Below are 5865 nucleotides of genomic sequence, written 5' to 3' on the forward strand. Positions count from 1 at the left end.
CCAAATATGTATAGTTTTCTCTCATCCCTGGGCCCAGTCAATCACTCCCCACCCCTCCTAGTTTTCCAGAATGTTCCCTCCAGTAGGGGACGTGATTGGCTGTGGTCCCGGGGCCCCTCCTATACAATGTATCCATTGGTTCTCCCTTCAAGTCTGTCATGTTCAGTTCATCCCCCAACCTCTCCTGATTGGTTTTCTGTAAACCCCTCCCTTGGTTCCCACCTCCCTTTATAACCTCGTGCTCAACCCCTTTTCTTTGACACTCCCGGCTGGTCGCCCCCGGGCGTTAAACCTGTTTGGACCCCAGGAAGTGTCTGACTTCCATTCGCTTCGTCCTGATTCGCAGCTCTCCCCCGAGACCTCGTCCCGCAGGCACAGCCCGAGGCCTCCGCCGCCGAGGGGTGCCTGAAGCTGTCAGCCCTGGGGCCCTGCCGCCGGGACTGACGCCCCCGCTGCAGTGGGGCTGTTGGCCGCCCTCATCGCTAGCTGGGTCAAAAGGTCTCAGGCCGCGGTCCACGCTGCATAGCATGATGTGAGTGGAGTTTATCGGAGACAGGTATTTCAACTGATGCAGTTTAAGATTTTTGCCAGTGATGTGGAGAGTGGGATTGAGAGAACCCTTAGCAAGTTTGCTAAAAACACTGAGCTGTGTGGTGTGGTGACACTCTGGAGGAAAGAGATACCTGAGTGTGGGCTGATGCATGAAGTTGAACAAGGCCAAGAACAAGGTGCTGCACCTGGGCTGGGGCAATCCCAAGGACAAATGGAGGCTGGGAAGAGAATGGATGGAGAGCAGCCCTGTGAGCAGGACTGGGGGGTGCTGGTGGGTGAGAGGCTGGGCATGACCCAGCCATGGGCACTCCCAGCCCAGAGAGCCAAACGTGTCCTGGGCTGCATCCAGAGCAGCGTGGGCAGCAGGGCAGGGAGGGGATTCTGCTCCTCTGCTCTGCTCTGGGGAGAGCCCACCTGGAACCTGCATCCAGCTCTGGGCTCCCCAGCATAAGAAAGATGTGGACCTCATGGAGCAAATCCAGAAAAGAGCCATGACAATGACCAGAAGGCTGGAGCACCTTTCTACAAGAACAGAATGGCTGGGGCTGTTCAGCCTGGAGAGGAGAAGGCTCTGTGGAGATTTCATGGGTATCTTCCAGTTCTAAAGGGGTTCTAATAGAAAGGTGCAGAGGAACTTTATCCAAGGGCATGAAGTGATAGGATAAGGGGGAATGCCCTTTAACCAAAAAGGGGAAAGGGAAAACCTTTTAATCAGGGTGAGGTTAGTTTAGATATTAGGAAGAAATCCTTTGCTGTGAGGGTGAGACACTGGCACAGGTTGCAGATAGAAGCTGTGGATGCTCCATCTCTGGAAGTGTCAAAGGCAGGTTAGTTGGCTTTTGGATGGGGTCCAGCACAAGGACCCCATCCAAATGCCACCCATTTGTGGCAGAGAGTTGGAACTAGATGATCTCCAAGGTCCCTTCCAACCTAAACATTTATATGACTCTATGATTATTTACCTGAAAACTCCTAATGTACTAGCAATAACTTTTAGTTACACTTGTCACCACATTTCCTAGTTTTGCTTGTGGAGGCTGTGGCCACGCAGGCACGGCTGGGCTGCTGTTCTGTACCCCCTCCATCATCGCTGGGCTGTGGCTTTGGGGGTAGAAGAAGCGAACACACTGCAGAAGCAGCACTGTTTTGTTCCATTTCTTTTCTCAGGGACCACCACGGCAGACTTTGTCCCTCTCCTGCTAGTGCCCGTCCCTTCCTGTCCCTCAGAAAGAATGCAACTCCAAGCAGCAGGCACAGCTGAGCCCAGCAGAGCACTATGGTGACCATGTGGGAAGAACCATGGGGAATAAAACTGAGCCTGAGCCTAGCCAAGCCAAGCCAAGCATAGAAGACCCAAGACAAGCTGATGCTACTAAGCACAGTTGAGCCCAGCAGTCAAAATTAGGTGACACATCATAGATTATTCCAGCTTTTGGGAGGTTTTTCCATCATTTTTATTCCCTGTCTTGTGCTCAGGGACTGAGAATGCCATCTGGGGAGAGCATCTGCCATCTTGTCTTTGTCTCAGCAGCCAAGCATGCTGAGTTGAGGTAGCGAACATCTCTTGTGTGTAAAGCACATTCCCTTTGGCATACTTTTGTTATTAGTATTGCGCTGGTTTTCTGTGTTTCTTATTTCATTGCCGTTTGTTTTCAGTAAATTTTTATCTCAACCATTGTTATCTTAACATTTGTTCCTCTCTCACTGGAATAGGAGTGGGGGAACAGGAACACCTTATTTGGAGTTTAATTCCAAGCTATTTTTAAACCACTACACCATGCAAAATAGTAAACGAAACAGGACTGGAGAAAACCATGCTTTAAATGTGTAGCTCAGGAAAAGCAGCAGAAGCATTGAGCGCTGAGGAGATAGGATGCCGCTAGCCATGGAACCATTAACTCTGTCATACAAGATGGCGCCATTCATCTGCTTTTGGAAGGAGATTTCTGTGTGTCTGGACCTTGGTGAAGGACACCTGAAGGCTCAGGGTGGCCAGAAGTTCTCATGTGCAGGGTCGCATGAAGAAATGATTGAGTGGAAAAACATTGCCCATGCTACAAAAACGGAGAGTTAGGCTGCGTGCTCCTTTGCCATACCATCTGCTGTGGGGGTCATCTCTCCACAGCATCTGTGCTCAGTCTCATGGATCTGGAGCCCCTTCTGGAGACACGTCTGTTTACACAGTTGTAAGAAGTGGTTATGAAACAATTTAGCAGACCAGAAATTGATCAGACCACATTGGTGCTGCATCAGGCCCCTGATGCTTGCAGGCCAGCAGGAAATACGTTCTGGTTCACCCAGTGAGAGCTGGGTGCCTCTAAACAGCATCTAAAATCCTTGTTCTTGCTGAACAACAGTGGGATCTGCCAGGAGCCTGTGGTGTGTGTCAGTGTCTTTGCTGCATGTGCTAGCACAAAATTCAGTAAGAGACAGTTGAAGATGAGCAGAATCTGTGGATTTTAGGAACTTCCAGATACTGCAGATATCTATCTTCCTTATTTACAGTAGTTGTGGGGGAAGATTAGTATTTTGCCTCCATAGAGGGAGAATCAATACAGATGCTGTTTTTTCTGATGTAGTGCCACTGAGAAGGTGACTGCTGACTTGCATTATGAGCAGCAGTGAATCTGCATGAGGAACTGCCTATGCTCTAGAAGAAGCACGCAGAGATGGAAAGAGGCATCAGAGCTGAGCTCTAACTAGTTTTGATGGCACCTTTTTAGCTCATCTGGCAACTCTCCTCTTCTTCCCTCACCAAACACATGCACAGTGCAACTCCTGGCATCAGCATGGAGCAGAGCATTAGGTGTCCAGACAATTACCATGTGCATTTCAACTTAAATGGTCTGGCATGGAGCATTCACCAGCTATCAGATAATTGCACAATTATCTGCATAGATGTAGGGTGTGTGTGTGTTTTGGCAAGAAAATATAACTGTTTTCTTCTTGTATCATCTCAGTGACAGACGTTTGGCGAGAGGGCTTGTGCCTGCACAGATGGCAGTGTTGGGTGATTTTGCAGGGTTTCTGCTATGGGTATGGTATCAGCTGAACCGAAAACAGAGATAAGTTTTCCAAAGGAACCTGCCTTACTGAAGGTAAGGAAGCTCAGGTGCTGTGTGTTCACATGGCTAGCCTGCATCCCCCGAAGTGTAGTTAGAAAATAAATCCTCCAGGAAGACCCAGGAAGAGGGAGACAAAAGGCATTTTAGGGATGAGGGAGCAGGATTCAGATTTAGGTGCAAGATCTCCTTTATCAGTTACTCATGTACCTACGGTGGCACTGAGTTTGCGCAGGCAGCCTGTCAGTTACACACAAAAATTCAGTCCTGTGGGACGATCTAGAATCGTCTAGTGCTGATGTGATTATAACACAGAGAACCAGTGATTGCATGGCTCTTCTGGCTGCTTAATGCTTTTCCAAATTCAGTCTGATAGACCCCAGTAGGAACTCCTTAAGGAGTAAGGGTGTAGATTTGTTAGTATGTCCTCTTGATGGCCCAACAGTACTGCAGGTACTCCACGAGGTATTTGGACATAATTTCACATGCTTGGAGCATCATCTGGCTCCTGACAGGCAATGCTGGGCAAAAAGCTTTGTGGTTTGGTATGTAGCCACTGAAATCAGTGATGAAGGCAGGATGGGAACACCCTTGTCTTTAAACAGAGCCCATGAGCTGGTGTTGTATTGAACCAATATCCCAGTTTTTTCAGGACTCTTCTACGTTGTCCAAGAATGAAAGTGATAAAGTTTTTATTTTGGGACCAGAAAAAAGCAATTTATGCCAATAAAAAACCCCAAACAAACCAACCAACCAAACAGAAAACCCCCCAAAACCCATAAGCAAGGATGCTGTATTTCCTGGAGGAGTTTAAAGCAGGATAACTCTTATTCCAGCCTTCTGGTGATAGAACACTGTTACAGATGGTAGCTGATACATGTTTGTCATCACAAACTGTAATTTTATTTCAGTTTTATTTTGCTAGGCTAAGACTCCTTTTCTGCAAGCATTAGAGCCGCACACTTATTGCAGCAGCCATTGTTTTCTGATCTCATACACATCCAAGCCCTGGAGCAATTCATGCTGTTTTTTGTTGTTTATGAGGACAAAGTTGTTACAAATGGAGAAGGGAGTTTTAAACCAGTTTCTCTTTCCCAGCCATTGGGCTTTAGACAGCGCTTTTACTGAGGTGGCCAGCACCCCAAAGCCCGCTCTCATTGCAAGTTATTGAAAATGTTTAAGTCTATTACAAAATGAATTATTTATTTGATAGACACAAATTTAAACCACACAAGACTTTAACAGATGACCAACTACACAGGATAAGCAAGGACCAGTACCAGCAGATAAACAATACAGCATGAGGCTGAGGTCCCTGTACTACAGCTAGTGAAGAAATATTATAGATTAGGATTCAATGCATTTTACCATCCAGTTTCTGATGGGGCATACACAGGACCCTTCCTCTCAGCTTCTGGAAAAGTATCCACGGAGATGCATCCAAACATTGTGGGAGAAGCCCTGAATATTTCCAGGGAGTGTCTGGGAGGCTTCTGTCTGTGGAAATTTGTGTAGTTTTATATTGTGAAGTAGTGTCTTTTGGTCAACGATATTTAATTTTTATCGCTCTCTACATCTGCTCTCCAGAGCAAGGTGTTTATTCTCAGCTGGGGGTCTCAGCCCTCTTGGCACCAGGGATAACCCCCTGGGTTATCTCCTCCATATGCACAGCTGAGGTGTTGACACAAAGATGTGTCGTGAGAAGGAAAGGAAAAACTGATACAGACTTTAATGTTCACGACTGAGCACGTGCTGTGAAGCGTTCCTGAGTGGCCACACGTATACCCTCGTTCAGCACTGAGTGGCACTAATCAGAAGCTGTTACTGCAGGCTATTACGTGCCAGAGCTCAGCTCAAACCAGACACACAACTTTTGAAGATCTGGAATATGGAAAAAGTGGGAACTACGACTTAATATCCTAGCACATGATAAACCTTGCCTTGGGAAGCCAGAAGCAATCTAAGTCTCTGTCTCCTGTTGCAGTTCAATAAATTGCCTAAATAAATTCTTGATTCAAGAAAAAACCTTTCATGCCAAGGCCTGTCAGAAGGTAATTAAGTGGGATTAATTGCAGTGTGAGAATATCAGTGAGGCTGGAACTATTATATCTTTCAGGACAACTGGTGTTGTGTATTTAGGATCTTGATTTTAGAAGGTTGTTTCCCAGAATGCTCTGGGTGCTCTCAGAAGTAGTCCTTGGATGAGCTACTGTGTGCCAATCACAACTCATAAGGTGGCAAGCAGTTTGTG

General features: G+C 46.9%; 1 long non-coding RNA gene across 1 annotated transcript; it reads left to right on the forward strand.

Annotated features, from left to right (window-relative positions):
- The first annotated feature begins 273 nt into the window (after positions 1–273).
- LOC134432359 (uncharacterized) lies at positions 274–5620 on the forward strand. Its single transcript, XR_010031308.1, has 2 exons — positions 274–556; positions 1720–5620. It is a non-coding gene; the product is annotated as an uncharacterized LOC134432359 (long non-coding RNA).
- The last annotated feature ends 245 nt before the right edge of the window (positions 5621–5865 follow it).

The sequence above is a fragment of the Melospiza melodia genome, chromosome Z, assembly GCF_035770615.1.
Source record: "Melospiza melodia melodia isolate bMelMel2 chromosome Z, bMelMel2.pri, whole genome shotgun sequence".
NCBI classification, from domain to species: Eukaryota; Metazoa; Chordata; class Aves; order Passeriformes; family Passerellidae; genus Melospiza; species Melospiza melodia.